This window comes from Heterocephalus glaber, unplaced genomic scaffold (genome assembly GCF_053883595.1).
Source record: "Heterocephalus glaber isolate CG9 unplaced genomic scaffold, H.glaber_assembly_v1.0 deba00001428, whole genome shotgun sequence".
Lineage (NCBI taxonomy): Eukaryota > Metazoa > Chordata > Mammalia > Rodentia > Bathyergidae > Heterocephalus > Heterocephalus glaber.
In genome coordinates this window covers 29513738-29529989 of record NW_028258293.1, presented here as the reverse complement: position 1 = coordinate 29529989, position 16252 = coordinate 29513738, and the positions used below count along the sequence as shown (strand labels likewise).

General features: G+C 46.8%; 2 protein-coding genes across 3 annotated transcripts in view; both read right to left on the bottom strand.

The window, feature by feature from the left end:
• Positions 1–7911, bottom strand: part of Slco2b1 (solute carrier organic anion transporter family member 2B1) — a 185505-nt gene extending 177594 nt beyond the window's left edge. The window contains exon 1 of the mRNA XM_087211940.1: positions 7791–7911. The gene's annotated coding sequence lies outside the window, so the exon portion shown is untranslated. The remainder of the gene's footprint in view (positions 1–7790) is intronic.
• Neu3 (neuraminidase 3) overlaps positions 1–16252 on the bottom strand; it is a 54767-nt gene that overhangs the window by 2739 nt on the left and 35776 nt on the right. For both annotated transcript variants that reach the window (XR_015451484.1, XR_015451485.1), the window contains exons 4-5: positions 14303–14423; positions 7791–7911 (exon numbers count right to left, since the gene is read on the bottom strand). The gene's annotated coding sequence lies outside the window, so the exon portion shown is untranslated. The remainder of the gene's footprint in view (positions 1–7790; positions 7912–14302; positions 14424–16252) is intronic.

The following is a 16252-nucleotide window of genomic DNA, read 5'->3' as shown; positions in this document are numbered from 1 at the left end:
GGAGGCCCTGCCCTCACAGGGGCACCTCACATAATTCTGCTCACCCTTCAAGGCCCAGGGAAAATGTTCCTCTGTGAAGCCTTAGCCTGGTACCACACAGGCCACCATGTCCTACCAGGGGAAATCCAAAGCTTGGGGGTCTTGGCAGAGCTCTTGGCACTGTCAGCCCCAGAGCAGAACTAGCCATGCGTGCATCACACTGCCAGGCCAGGCCCAGGTCCATCAGTGTGCACAAGCCAGAGCCTCGGTCTCAGTTCTGCCCTGGAACCATCTTTACTCCTATGTGGAGTATTCTGCACTGTGTTACTTAAAGATGGGGCTGACAGTCAAATAAAATTACAAAACAAGACAAAGCTTTCCTTACTGTAAGACTTTTTAAGAGCCATTGCTTCGTAATGTATACAGTGAATCTCTAAGAAGGTGGTAGCTATACTATAGTACTACAGTTCCTAAACTTTTTTGACTACAGAATTTTTACTTCTGAGCCTCTGAAGAGACCTGTATTCTGGAAAATTCTGACCTGATCTAGATGACCACTCACATGTACCCAGACCAATTTGGGGAGATCATTTCAGAGCTTCACCTAATATGAAGTGTGATAGAAATACATGGTAAATGTTTAAATTTTGTAAATTTATTACAGTAAAAGACACGTTGCCATTAACCCCCTCAAAATACTTCCCTTCACTTGAAACACCTCCCATCATTCTTGCTACCTTATGAAGCAGTTCTGGAAGTGCCCTTACATGAGTGTATCTATGAGGTGTGATAAAAATTTTGGTGAATGCTACTGCCAAGTACAATTCTTTGGAAATGCAGGCTCATAAAAACATTACAGTATGTCCCCACACACCCTATTCAGCAGTTCTGACACCATGTGACTTCTGGCTCTTCCCCAGAGTAAAATGACCATGGAAAGTAAAACTTTTGAACCAATTCAAGATATCAAGGTACCTAGACTTTAGTTGCTAAAAGACACTCATCACAAAAGAGGACTTTCAAGATTGCTTCAGAAAGTGGAAAGACTGATGGGATAATTGTGCTCAAAATGAGGGGGAGTATTTTGAGGGGGATTAATGACACTGTGTTTTTTAATATAATAAATTTTAAAATTTTAAACATTCACCATTTTTTTCTATCATGCCTTGTACCATATAACACAAAGTGAGTGAAATGATTGAATGTAAAAATGAGACTATAAAAACTAAAGGAGAAAAAGCAAAAGGAAAATGTAAATGATATCTTTATAGAAGCTTGAGGTTCAGCATCAGGTTGTTAATTGGGCTCGTTCTGTTTTCCTAATATGCGTATTCACTGCTATGAATTTCCCTCGTAAGACTGCTTTCATTGTGTCCCATAGATTCTGATATGTTGTATTGGCATTGTCATTTAATTGAAGGAACTGTCTGATTTCTTCTTTAATTTACTCTGTGACCCATTGGTTATTCAGAAGTGTGTTGTTCAATTTCCACATGTTTATGAAAGTTTTTGAGTTTCTTTTGCTATGGATCTCCAATTTCATCGCACTATGGTCTGATAATGTACAGGGGATAACTTCAATTCCTTTGCACTTCCTTAAACATGTTCTATGTGTGAGTATGTGGTCTATTTTGGAGAATGACCCATGTGCAGCTGAGGAGAATGTGTATTCTGATTTTGTGGGGTGGAAGACTCTGTAAACATCTGTTAAGTTCATTTGTTCAAGAGTTCGATTGAGTTCTAGTATTTCATTACTTATTTTTAGTCTAGTTGCTCTATCTATTTGTGACAGTGCAGTGTTGAGGTCCCCCACTACTATTGTATTAGTGCATATATGGCTTTTCATGTCCGTTAGTATTTGTTTTATATAGTTGGGTGCACTAGTGTTTGGTGCATAGATATTTATGATTGTCATCTCTTCCTCTTGGATTCTTCCCTTTACAAGGATGTAGTGTCCTTCTTCATCTCTCTTAATCAGTGTTGGTTTGAAATCTACTTGATCTGCCAAGAGGATAGCTACTCCTGTTTTTTTTCGGGTTCCTGTTGCCCACCTTTTAACTTTCAGTCTATGAGTTTCCTTTTGGATTAAGTGTGTTTCTTGTATGCAGCATATTGTTGGATTTTGCTTCTTGACCCATTCTGCCAGTCTGTTTCTTTTGATTGGTGAATTGAGACCATTAACATTAATGGTTATAACTGAAACGTATTGACTTGTCATTGCCATGACTTTTTCTTTTTGTTGGGTTCTCCCCCTTTACATTGAATTTCTTGTCATGCCAGATGGGTTCATTCTGCTTTGCTTCCTGGGGTTGTGATCCTCAGTGTCTGTTCCTAGGCTATTGTGTAAAATTCTTCCGAGTGCTGGTTTGGTATTCATGAAGTTCCTAAGGTGCTCTTTGTCATGAAAGTATCTTATTTCTCCATCCATTTTGAAAGATAGTTTTGCAGGGTACATCGATCTGGGTTGGAGGCTGTTTTCTTTTAGGGCTTGGAATATGTCACTCCAAGCTCTTCTTGCCTTGATGGTTTGTGTTGAGAAGTCTGCTGTGATTCTGATGGGCTTTCCTTTGTATGGGATTTGTTTCTTTTCTCTAACTGCTTGTAGAACTTTGTTCTTCTGTTGAGTTTCTGGAATCTTAACAATTATATGCCTATGTGTAGATCTTTTTTGATCAAGGCTATTTGGAGTCCTATATACCTTACTTATCTGTATGTCAAGCTCTTTTCCCCTGCTTGGGAAGTTTTCTGCCATTACTTCTGTGAACAGTTTTTTGTTGTTTTTTTTTTGGTACCGGGGATCGAACTCAGGTCCTTGCGCTTGCACAGCAGGCGGCGAAACCACTGAGCTAAATCCCCACCCCTTTAAACAGTTTTTTTATGTCATCTGCACTCTCTCCTGTTTCTTCATTGACTCCAATCAGTCTTATGTTATTCTTTTTTGCATCATCTAGCAGCTGCTGGATTGATTTCTCATGTTCCCTTATAATTTTGAAGCAATTTTTCTTTTCCTGGTCATTAATTGCAATCTTATCTTCTATATCTGAAATTCTGTCCTCACATTGGCTCATTCTGCTGTGTAGACTTTCAGTGGAGTTTTTCATCTCCTGGAAATCTATTTGCATCTGTTTTATGGATTCCATTTGTTTCCTATGTTGGGATTCCATCATGTTCCTGAGCTCCTCTCTAGATTTATTAATCATGTCTTGCACTAGGAGCACAATTTCTCCTGTTATCTGAGAAATTATTTCTGATTTCATTTTTTCCAGATCCCCTTTTGTTGCCAGTTCAGTGGGTCCAGGTGATTGAGCAGCAGAGTGTTCCATCTCATTTCCCTTTGGGGTTGCTGTAGGTGATCTGGAAGTCTGGTTTTGAGACTTATTTATGTGTTTTCTCATTTTGACTCGGGGGGCAGGGGGGGTGCTGTTGGCATCTGTGCGGCTCACCTCCTCTGAGCTGGGAGAGGTGGGCCAGGGGCTGGGAGCGGCGGTAGGGATGGTGGCCGGGCAGCTCCTTCCTCTGGACCAGGAGCAGTGGCTCAGAAGCCCCTGCCTCTGGGCAGGAATTCTTTAAATGCTGAGAACTTGATTAGCTCCAGTACAGTGGTCTGGTGGTCTGGTGTCCTCTGTGTCTTTGTAGTGTGGAGCCAGGTGGCTGTCTGCAGCAGGCTGATTTGGTGTTTTCCGCGTGACTGGCAACCTCAGGACTGCATCCACAGACCTGTCTAGAGATATCTTTGGACCCCAGAACCTGGCACTAGCCTAGCGCACAGTGCTCTGTAATTAATCATGGATCACAAGGTTTGTGATTTCACTGAGAGACACGCTATGTGGGTAATGTTCAATTTTTCTCCTCAGATGGGCTGCTTCAGCTGTAATATTAACTATTTTGATTTTGGCATATTCCTCCTATGAAGTTACATATAGGATACTGATAACCTCATGCTTGGAAAACTCCCTAAAGGGGTCAGTCACTTCATGCAATCATCACATTAGGCTTGTTCTTCACTGCTGAGGCACAAATTAGACTTTCATCCAAAGCAGCAATTTCAATTTAAGTCAATGGTTATGAAGGGTGTCTGAGAACTACCCACCCAAACCTAAGCTATACCCTTAACTTCATTACCCCCACCCCATAACCTAAGGAGACTTGGCCAGGCCCTTTCCCCTGTAAAAGCCAGCCTTTCTGGCCAACACTCGTCCTTTCAAAGGGCCCTAATGGGACTGGGCACCAGAAACAACCAATGAGATCAGATACATCACAAGGTCCACTGGGCTGCCATCACCACTGGGCATCCAGGAGCCTTGGACACCACATGTCTTTCATCCAGTTAGCTGCTGATTCCTGCCAATTCTACTTCTCTTGCATCCTTCCTACCCACCACCACTGAAACCTTGTGGTCCCATCTGCTTTCCCCTCAGGGTTCCCAAATCCCATCTCTAGGCCTGTGAACTATGAGAAGCCAAGGGCCAAGTGTCCCTAGCACCCACAGAGGAGCTCATGTTTCTGAACGGGTGACTGTGTGGCAAGAGCAAGACCTAATCAGATATTAGAATCAGGTTTGGAGACAGCAAAGGCAGGCCCAAGGAGGCACCATGGGAAAGAAGCCAAGCCTCTTCCTAGTATTCAGGTAGGCACACACTTATCATGAAGTTATTAAGGGTGAAGACTTATAATTTTAGCACTGATCACCCGTCAGGATAGAGACTGTCCTTGGCCCCAACCCTACATGGCTAATAACTTTCTAGGAAGAAGTGCCAACCAGCCACAGTTGTCACCTTTCCATGATATGAGACAAACATTAGGAGGGCAAGAAAGAGCAGGTGTGTCTCTCTGGTCCCATGGGAGTAAGGATCATCACTGGTCATTTTCTGAATTCCCAGTACATAGAAGTTTGGTAAAGGGGAAATCTTTGGTGAAGAGTGAATGGAAGAATGGATGGATGGATGGATGGATGGTAGGTAAGTGGTGGATGAGTAGATAAAGGGGGGAATGAAGTTGGAAGAAGGTTGGGCCTGAAACACTCTCTTGAGAATCCTGCTTTCTAGCACAGACCTAGCCACTACCCCATTCCCTGGGCTAAAGCCAGGCCATACATTTGCTTCCTCTTCTTTCACTCTGCAACCTGCTTTTCCCCTTGGGTTGGGCACAGCAGTCAGACGATCTCTCAGGTCCATCCTCCTGACTTCTGCCTATGTTGGTCCTCATTATCCTTCTTTGGCATCATAGCCCCAGCCTTCTCCATGACTTCCTATCTTCTTTGGCTCCCTCCAACCCACTGTTCTTGCTACATGTTAGAGTCCTTTCTATTTCTAATCTTCTAAATCTTCACTGCATCCCATCTCTTGTGAGATAGTTTTCAAGCTCCTTTGTCTGGCACTCAGGGCCCTGTCTGGCTTGGCTCCAAACTACTAATCTACAGATAGTCCCATGGCCTATACTACCACTGGCCTACACACGGCCTTTGTGCAGCTACCCTCATGGCAGATGGAATTTACAAAAGCCCTCTTTTCCAGTGAATGAATTGGGTGCCCATTGAGGGTAGATGTGAGCAAGCGTGTGTGCATGTACACACACACACACACACACACACACACACAGAGCACAGGACACACAGCACTGTCTGAGGAGAGTAGGACTGAGTAGTGTCTTTGTGCCAATGTGCAGGGGAACACACACTAGCATGCAGGAGGGGCCTGGGAAGTCTTCCCTTGCCTCTCAGCCTCTCTCTGAACTCAGCTCCTGTAAGGCAGGCTTCTCCTCATTGAACACAAGCCCTTGCCAGCAGTTGCTCCTATCTATCTGTTGAACCTCTGTGGAGGCACCCCACTGGGTGCTCAATACCACAGAGGGGAAAAAGGATCCAAGGCCTAGAATCTGATCTCAGGCCCAGCTCTAACACCCTGGCAGAACTGAGCAGATCCTATCTTACTGAGGCCTCATCTTCCCACCTGCATTTTGTGAGGACTGGATTCTGCACACGGAAAGCTCTGATAAGGAACCTTGTACACTAGGAGGCCACATTACCTGATAACCAATCAGGGCACAATGAGGGCTGGGGGCCCTGTCTGCCTCCCAGTTTCTGCAGGTAATACTGGGCCAGAGGACACCGTGCAGAGAACCTACCTTCTCTAAGAAGTCCTCTGCAGCTTGGAGAAAACAGTCTCTTCCCTAGGCTGAGCTGCCTCCCAAAGGGAGGTGCTGCTCCAAGTGAGGGTGCGGTCCTATGGATGATGGACAGGAGACACTAGCTGGGCACAAGGCTGGCTGTTGTAGAGATCACTGCATCTTTGACTGTAAGTGTTCATGATGCCTGCCCTGGCTGCTGTGTGTCCCTCCCTTCCTCCTCCCCAGTCCAGCAAAGGTGGGCATGAAACCCAGAGGTAAAGTGCAGAGCCCCAGAGCCCCTAATGGGACAAATCCAGCAGGGGTCTCAGTGAGAATGGGAATTGAATCAGCAGAAGCTCCTTCGCCTTCCCTGAATCTCGCTGGTTGAAATTCCAACCTGAGTCCTATCCACAAGAGAGACAGATGGCTGTCTTACCCAAACCCCTGCACTGTTTTCTCTTCTGCAGCCCTGCACAAGCCCTGTGTCCCCACTACCCTGGCTCTGCATTGACTACTACGTGACCACTGTTCCTCTGGGGCCTCAGTCGCTCCATCTATGCAATGGACGATGTAGGAGGTCACCTCCAGGTCCTCTGGCTCAGAAATTCTCTGGTTGTTGGCAACAGGAGTGTGTCAGGCAGCATCACTCATCCTGAGGTCCAGGGATTTATTGAGCAGACCTCATGAGCAGCTGGGAACTCCAGAAGCTTCTGGAGAAGCAGAGCAGGAATGCTAGCAAAGCCCCAACCCAAACAATTTGCAACCAAATTGTTCGCAAACAAAAGCTTTCATGGACTGAGGTACCACTGTATTGCAGATGGAGAAACCTGGGTGATGAAGGACCTGCCCAAGGTCACAGCAAGATAGTGCTGAGACTCGACTAGAAACCAGGCTTCCTGATGCCTGTACAGAGACACTTTCCCCGCAGTGACACATATAGTAGAGGAAGAGGTACATAGATTTCACAGAACCTTAAATCAGAGAATCTGGACCATTTCCATGAGCAACTGGGAGCCATGGTGGGTTCTTAATATTTAGCAGCATTTCTTGTTTCTTCACCTTCCCCCAGGAGGAAACTTTCCAGTGCCATTACCTAACTGCTTCTAGGCCAACCCAGCCCCCTTGATCATCATATAGAAGGAGGCATCCATTCCTCTTTACAAGGAGAAAGCAAAAAGCCCAGAGAGGTGAAAAGATTCACCTAAAGTCACACAGTAAATAAGTAGCCCAGATTTCCCCAAGTCCCACAACAGTTCTCCTATATCCTGGGTATGAAATCCAGAAGCATGAAATTCTGGGTCTGGAGAGAAGCTCTGGTCCAGGGTCATCACAAGTGTGTGGACCTAGAACCCAATTCAGAGTCCTGGGGGCCAGTGCAGCTGCCCGCTAGCTGCCTCCCCTCCATGGCTGCAGTCCTATGAGGAAGCCTGTGTCCTGATTCCCTCCCTCAGCAGTCATCGTGTCCCCATCTGTCTTGTCAGCCACCAGTGCTGGGACATCTCCAGGCTGCCTTCAATTATGAGGTGATAAATATGAGATGTGATGTGTGATGAACAGCCACTTGGACTGCCAGCCCCCCCCCCCCCGCCGCCTGCCTCTGCATCAGGGAAGATTGGATTTCATCATTCATTTTTTATCTCTAGTCCATGTCAGACAAGGAGGTACAGGACATGGGCAGGGGATAATTTTATCCTTCCCCCACTTACCAGCAACAGCACCGAGATTTTGGATGTGTAATGTCCTCTTGCCTGCTGTCCTCACATGGGGTGCTCCTCCACCCTCAGCATACCAGGCCTGGTCTCCTGAGCTTCACGGAAGCAAAATGGGCTGTGGAGAGAAAGGGTCCTGAGCAGGAAGATGGAGACCTGAGATCCAGCCTTGACCTTGCTGCTGACCCACTCTATGACCTTGGGGAAGTGTCTAAAAATGTTCTGGGAGGCCCTTCTCTATGCTGAGCCCTGGGCAGGTAGGAAGAGGTCACACCAAGACAGTGGACCTGCCCCCAGCCCCCAGGGAGCTGGTATTTGACTACAACTGAACAGACATTCCGTGGAGGAGTGGCAGACACTGGCACTGGGTATGAAGGAGGTACACTCACCGGTGAGATGAGAAGGAGGGTAGGGAGAGAAGGCATCCAGGCAGGCACAGAGGGAACTGCCTGGATGACACAGTGGGGGCACAAGGGACTCATGTGTGCTTGGAAGACCTGAAGGTATGGTTGGGGCGTGGGGTAGATAGACTTGGGGAAGAAAGGAGTTTTAAGCAGGTAAGTGTTACAGTCAGGTCTACATTTTAGAACAATCTCTCTCTCTCTGAAAAGCAGATTTAGCAAAAAGAATGAGGAATGAAGGCAGGGGGTCCAGGGACTGAGCTCAATGGTCCAGGGGAGAGAAGACATTGTCCTAGATTAGTCAATAGCAGTAGATTCAGAAATAATAATAATTATCATCTTCATTGTAATGAATACTACCATTAAATGTTAATATGGTACAGACACAGTGCTAGGTATTTACATCATTGTTTCTTACTCTCACAATGATTCTTCAAAGTAGCTTATTATCCCTATTTTATAAATATGGAAATTAAGACTAGAGTGAATTGCCCAAGTCACATAAGTGGTAGAAGCATGGATGAAGTCATTGGTAGGAGTGTGTACAGTGTATGGAAGATGAAAGCTGGAATCACGGGGAACTCCAAGCCTCGGGAAATGAACACTAAAAGACAGATAGGAAATGAGAATAGGATAATATGAAGTCAGCCAAGGAGGGATGGAATTGCTTCAGGAAGGTCCCCAATGCTGTGGAGGGGTGGGAAGGTGAAAGCTAAAACTTCAACAAGGTTTAGGGAGCAGCAAGCCACACTGGAGCAGAGGTGCTCCAGGCAATAGTCACAGGGAATCTTGGCAAAGTATCCTTTATGGGCATAGTGATACTGAACATTGGAGGACCCTATACTACCCTCCTCTTGGCCCAGAATTAGTTCTATGCACTGGTCATGGGGAGTCCTTTGGCCCTGGTGCACTAATGACTCCTATCCAAGCTCTCCCAGAAATCTCGAACCATGTGAGGGAAGAAGTAGTAGAAAGGGAGAGTGAGGAGGGATGCGAAGGAAGGAAAAGAGAAAATGGTAGGAGAAAGAAAGAAAGGAAGGAAGGAAGGAAGGGAGAGAGAGAGACAGAGAGAGAGAAACAAAGAGGGAGGAGAAAGGGAGGAGGAGAAGGAAGGAAAAAAGAAAAATGTATGAAGATTGTTAGAGGGGTGTAACAACTGAAAAACCACCAAAAAGTAAAAAGAGATTTACTTTGATACTGTTTTCAAATAATTGTATTTACCAAGAAAGATGTCACAATCCATGTAGCTGAGATATTAAAGGAGCAAAGAAGAATAAGAACTGTTTGTTCCAAGTGAAACAGAACACTGAAGGTATGGGTCTGGTGCCTGGAAGGACATGTTGGCTGTGTCCTTACATTTGAATGACACCTTGGCTGGGTATGATATTAGAGTGTACATGAGCAGAGAAGCAAAACTCCACCCGGACAGAGAAGTCTCCACTAAGTGCCATTGCCAATTGAGTTATACCAAAGTGCTTAATGTTCATCTGTGCTCATCTATTTAATCTTGATGGAAAAATTTATTGCAGAACTACAGAGCTGTAAAATGTTTTGCAATTTGCAAAGCTAATTTTGTGTCCAACAGATTTTTAACACATTGAAGGGAACAATTATTTTTCCCTGGATATTTAGGAGCACAATCTCCATATGCTTAGGATGGTTTGGGTGGAAGGGGTCTAGGAAGTGGAGGCCAGTGTGAAAAGGGATAAGGAAGTATGGACAGCAAGTACAAAAGTCAAGAAATGGGGCTATGAGAGTGAAGAAGAGTAATGGTAGAATAACATGGAATTGAGGACACTTTTGAGATGGGAAAGTTATAAACACTTTGAAGGCTAAAGAGTCAGTGGAGACTGAAGAGGTGGGGAGTGATTGATGAAAGAAGTTCCTGGAGGAAGTAGGCAGGAAGTGAGTGTCAAGGCCTTAAACTGGAGTGAAGCCTGCTCTCTGACCATGGTACTATAGCACAGCAGTTAAGAGCGAGGATCTGCAGCAGATGATCTATCTGGCTGTGAATCCAGATCCACCAAGACAGTGTGATTTTGGTCAAGTTATTTAACCTAAGGCAGGGATTTCCAAAACAGGGATCCCAACCGTGCCTATCTTATAGAGTTCGTATGAAGATTACACATGTAACATGCTCAGAAAAGTGACTGGTGCATATTAAGTGTTTGATGAAAGTTAGCTGTTAGTGGTCGATAGAAATTAACTCTCAGCTGATTCATCTTATATGGCTGGCAAGAAGAAGAAAGATATTGCTGTGGTCTGTGGCAACTCTACTCGGAGGGAGGAATGGACAGCTCACCTAATTGCTTGGCTTTTGAGCCAAGGATTTTGAGTTAAAGCTGCGTTCACATCACTTCATGCTAAATCTGTTTTTCCATCTGGAAAAATCTCCTTCTCAAGAGAGGACTGTGAGGAGCCCAGGGTCAAGCACATAGAGGTGCCCAGTGAATGTCAGCTATTCCCTTCCCAGCGGCATGGACCTTGGCAGGAGGTCTGTCATGAGGGAGAGCAGAGCTGGGGTTGAGCGTGACCAGTGCAGGGTTTGCTGAGGTGTGGGATGTTGTGGAGGATTTGGATAGCAAGATCACCCACACCCAGCCCAAGTGGGACAGGGAAGAAAGGGAAGCCAAGAAAAGTGGCAGAGGTGAGGTGATCCTAAGGCTGAAGGGTCTGAAGAGAGAAGGATTTCTGAGTTTCATTCAATCTGACTTCTCTGAGCACTTTGGTGTGCCAGTCGCCGTGGGTGACACTTTGTAAACATGAGCTCACCCAACTCCTCATCCTCATCCAGTATAGGCATAGTATTCCAAGGGCTTGTCCCACCCACAGATCAGGGAAGGTCTTGGACCCCTGATCAGGTGCAGTGTAAACAGCCCCTGCACTCCAGCAAGGTTGGATCAGAAAAACAAGCAGGGCCAGTCAGGTTCCCTTTGCATGCAGACATGGAAGGATTGGGAGCAGGTGGAGTAAGAAGTGAAAATCATAAGGTCTCCAGAGCAAGGGACCATGGAGCTGAGCTGTAGCCATGAGCTGTCACACATGAGTGCTAGAGCAAGGATTCTGAGGGAGGAGAAACTGTGAAAGACAGAAGAGGCATAGAGGAGAGGCAGAAATCAGCCTAAGAGTAGTGGAGGTGACCAGATAGTAAGAGAGACCCAGTGACAGAGATGGACAGAGGGGGCGGCCCCCAAGTGGCCTCTGATCCCATCAGTGTTCAGGTTCCAGAACCCACAGATGGCTCCTTGCTCAGCTCCCTTTGTCTAAATGGGTTCAAGTAATGTCCTGTTCTTTACAACTAAAGAAGTCCAAATAAGGTCTATTCCCATTTTGCAGATGAGAAAACTAAAGCTGAAAGGGAAATTGACTTGTGAAAAACCACTGACCTTGCTAGTTAAGTGGCAAAGATGGAACTGGAATTCAAGATCCTTCTTTCTCCAGAGCCCATTCCTCCTTCCTTAGCCGCAGAGGCCAGACCACTGCTCTACAACCCCAGCTGTCACTCAGACTCCATTGTCCTGAGAAAGAGTCTGGCCAAGCAGGAAGAGAGTCACATGATAGCAGAGGCCCTCCTGGCCTCACAGGAGAGGTGGGTGAACTTAGGATTAATTCTGTCCCTCAAATCTTCCTCCCTTACACCTTCTCCTGGGACTCCAACCCTTAATTCCCTTTAGGCGTCCCTAAAGGGAAGAGTCGACGTTCATGAAGAAAGTGCCCACTACAGCTTAGCCTCAAGTGTTAGGCCTCTGAGAAGGAGCTGAGAGGTTCATAGGCAAGGAGGGAGAAGGGCCAGACCTCAGCACCTGGAGTGAGAACAAAGTTTTCACCAGAGCGGATCCCAAGTCTAAATAGGTCCAGATAATCTCCTTGGAGCCTCACATCGTCCTTCCTGAGACAGCACCATCATCCCCATTATACAAGTGGGGAAACTGAGGCTCCAGGAGATTAAATCACCTTCCCAGGGCCACATAGGCAGTAAGAAAAGTTGGGATTCTCTCACTAGCTTCAGACTCCAAGTCCAGACACCTCCTGCTGCTGCTGGAGCTGCCCTTCTTCCCTGGGAAATCAGCTTCACTAGGACAACAGCAGTCTGCCTGCTCTGCTGGCCATGGCTGTGGTGTGGAGTCTCGCTTCCCTCTCTGGGTCTCTGCTGAGTGAGGAGGGGTCCAATGGATTTCCAAGGCCCACCCACCTGTTCCTGCAGGGGGCTCGCAGGCCTTCACAGCTGGGCCGCCACATCCAGGCCACTCCCCACCCCACCTCCTCTCCTCAATAATTAATCTCCAGCCAACAGTCCCAGCTGCAGTGCTTTCATCATCCAATTACCAGAGCTGCTGGCACAATAAATCTTGGTCACACAAATGCTGGCAAATCTACAGTTATTTTCATGCCCATTACTGTGCATAGGACATTGGGACTCAGGTCACTTGCCTTTCTGACGTGGAGTCCTGCCCCACCCCTCATCTTCCCTACCTTCTTTCATTTTTCATTGGCAGCTGCCCCATCCCCCTCTACCTCATTATCCCCTGAGAACCTGCTCCCCCCTCATCCCTTTTCTAGGCTGTGGGACCAAGATCAGAAGCCTGTATGACCTTGGCCAAGTCAATTCACCTCTCTGAGCTTCAGTTGCTTTCCTCATAGAACAGAAATAACATAAGTGACCCCATAGGGTTTTGTGAATATTAAACAACCCAAGTGTGGTGTATGCCTCACTGATGGTACCTAGGATGTTTGTCAGTGGTTTTTGCTTCTTTTTAAGTAGCTATGTGTTTATTTTAATGTGCAGCAGGAAAAAAATACTTCTAATGAGTATCGTTGTTTAGGAGACCATGAAATTAGAAAGTTTCATAAAGTGTGCTAAAGACAAATATTAAGAATGATGCATGGTGGGGCCGGGGATTTAGTAGGGGATTTAGCTCAGTGGTTTCGTCATCTGCTGCACAAGCGCAAGGACCCAAGTTCGATCCCCAGTACCAGAAAAAAAGAATGATGCATGGATTTGGCAAAAATCATGTAGGAGGCATGTGAATGAGAAGCTCGAGAAACTCTGATCTAACAGCAGTGCAATGCTTGCCTTCATAAATATCTGTTCTTTTCTCTGCCTTCCCCCAACTCCTGTAGAGGAGAATGTGGGGCCTTCAGAGGGAGGAAGCCCATCCTGCTGCCAGGCGCACCTGCTGAGACCACACACACTTGTGGTGGGGTTGCCTCAGGACTAGGACTCCTCAGTCACATGAGCAACTGTCCCCAAGGCCTGTTTTCTACAGGCCCCATGCTCCAAAGGCAGTGCCTCCCTCACAGAGTCCCAAGTCTTCATCCTTCTAAACTAGAACCTGTCACAGCTAGGCCAGGGAGCTATCACAACATTTGTGTGACAAGATGTTGAGTAGGACTTGCCCTGAGGTCTTTAATCTGTGGAATTACAGTGAGTACCCAGAGTTGAGGCCAACAGGCCCCAAATCCATATTTAAAGAGAGGCATGAAGGAGTATACAGATGCAGGCATGGAGGACTGGGGTAGGGTGGGGGAGTGGGCAAGGAGAAGTCAGCAGTGGCCTTGTGAGGAGCACTGAGTTGCTGCTGAGCAGGGATTGCCACACTGGAGAGTGGAGAGTACTCCTCATGGAAACTTGGCATGCCTGCTAGGATGGGAACTGCACCCTCAAACCTAGGCAGTAAGCTTGCTGAGCTAGGAGCTCCCCTGGGGATCCCACCAGGCAGGACAGAGACTGGCACAAAGTTTCCTGCAGCATATTCAGGGGCAGGGATTTACTAAAGGAGCCCATTCCAGCCAGCAAGGCTTATAGGAGGAAGGTGAAGTGGGCCAGGAAAAATTATCAGGACTCCCTCTCTGTTCTTCCCAGCTGCAGGCCGGCCTGAAAGAAGACCACAGTAGTTCCCTTGGCTCTGTTCAAAGCACACAGGTTGGAACAGGGGAAGGATCCGTGGGGCTGACCTGATGGCCACAGACCAGATAAGGCTGACAAAAAGCCTTGAGTAGCTGGCAGAGAAAAAGGAAAACTCAGCTGTCCATCTCTGAGCAGGGCCTTGGCAACAGAGGGGGCAGAGGGAGATAGATGTGACCATTATACAGGAAAATCACACTCACCAACTCCCAGCAGGGCCGGTAGTCTTAGACGGAACCTTCACAGATCCCACACCATGTGTACACGCAACACACAGAACTTCCTTCTCTGTAAAGTCATCATCCCTCTTGGGTGTAGTTTCCCCTTGGAGACAACAGAGTTAATAAAAGTTCAGGCAGAAGTTGCTGTTCTGTCACCAACCATAGAATTATGGTTTGAGTCCAAATCACCTGAAGGATTTTGGGAAAGACTGCCACCTGGTGGTTAATGTTGGCAGTGTCTTGGACAGAGCAGGACAGGGCCTATGGTCACACTGACTTCTTAAAGATGCCTCAGATTTGAGACGCGTTTTGCTATCTCCCGTCTGGCAGATGACATATTCTAAGTTCAGGCCTAATTTCCTTTGGGAAAAGATACCAGTGTAATGAGTTCTCTGCTCCATCCAGGTGACCCTCTGAGGCTTGGGGACAGGGTTATCTATCACTTGCCACTTACTTGCAGCTGCCTCCACTATTATTTTCACACATACACGCATGCATTTACGAGGTACTGTGGTGTTCATATTCTGACAGGCCCTAGGATGCACTCGGGACATAAAAGGACCAAATGTGGTCCCTGCTCTTGAGGAGTTTATAGCCTAGAAAAAGACACAAAATAACATTTCACACAGTATAGGCCCTGCTGAGTTGCAGGGGATGCGGAAGGTCAGAGTGCAGCCTATCCTGATCTGGAGACGGGGAGAACTCTTCAGAGAATGGGACACTCCTGGGGGAAATGGAATAGAAGGTAATGGGACACTGAACACTGAGATAAAGGGTTCATTCTATTGTGAAGGAGCCATTAGGTATGGGGAATGGACTAGAAGGGTACCAGGAGGCTGGAGGGGCAGTGAGGAGACCGACTGGTCCTGATAAGATGTAAAAGGCCCACTGCATTTCACACAAATTCATTCTAGATCTTTGCAGCAACAAAGAGGTTAGTGCTATCACAACCACTTTATTTAGAGAGGAAGAGAGGCAGGCTCAGAGTGTGATAAAGCATCCAAGTTCTCACTCAGCTGGTTTTAACAAGTGAGTTGGGTAGGAAGAAGAAGGGAAGGGAGAGACAAAGAGCTAAACCCAGAATTAGGATTTAGACCTTTATCTCTGCTCTAGGCTTCCACTTAATTCTCAGCATAACACATAATTCAATAAATGTTATTATTCTAAATGTCACTTAAGGGTTTCTCTTCTTCCCTCCCTGTCTTGTCACGAAGTATATTTTGATAATTCCTGTCTCCAGACCAGCAGTCCCATCGTCAAAGTCCAGAAACCTCTTTTGAAAGTGGGCCAGCGTCACCATAGTTAAATTCAGGGCAGGTATACCAAAGGCCCTACATGAGAGGGATTCAGCCTCATTTACAGGCCCAGGTCAACTTCTCTCAGACATTACAAGGAGAGCAAACCCATGGGCCCAGCATCCTCTAAAGAAGCCAGGTGTGGGCTCCCAGCCCAGAGCTCTCAGGCAGACCTGATTAATCTCCCTTCAGATACCCCAAATCAAGGTTTCCTGTGGCCCACTCCATGCCTTGTAGAAAAAGGTGCCCTTTGGGCACTTTCAGCCTTAGATGTGCATGGCTTGGAGAGCTCCATTCTTGCCTGAAGTTCATGCCCCACTTGCCTTTGGCTAAGCACTTCTGTATAGTCCGTCAAAAGCACCAGCCCTGTCCAAACACAGCCATGTAGGTACATGAGCTCCTGAAGCAGCCTCAGTTCCCCAGCAGCTATACCTGTGTCTGCAGCTCAGGAAAGTCTATGAAGATCTGCCCAACTCTGACTCTGGCCTTGGTACAAAGCCTGTGCACTCCCACTGGAACTCCTGAAGTATGGGAATACTCACTGGCTTAGAAAACAAACATGGACTCCCTACCTGCAAGTCCCCTCCCCGCTGCATCCTAGAGCTGCAAGGGAGCATCTTCGCATGACAGGGAGAGC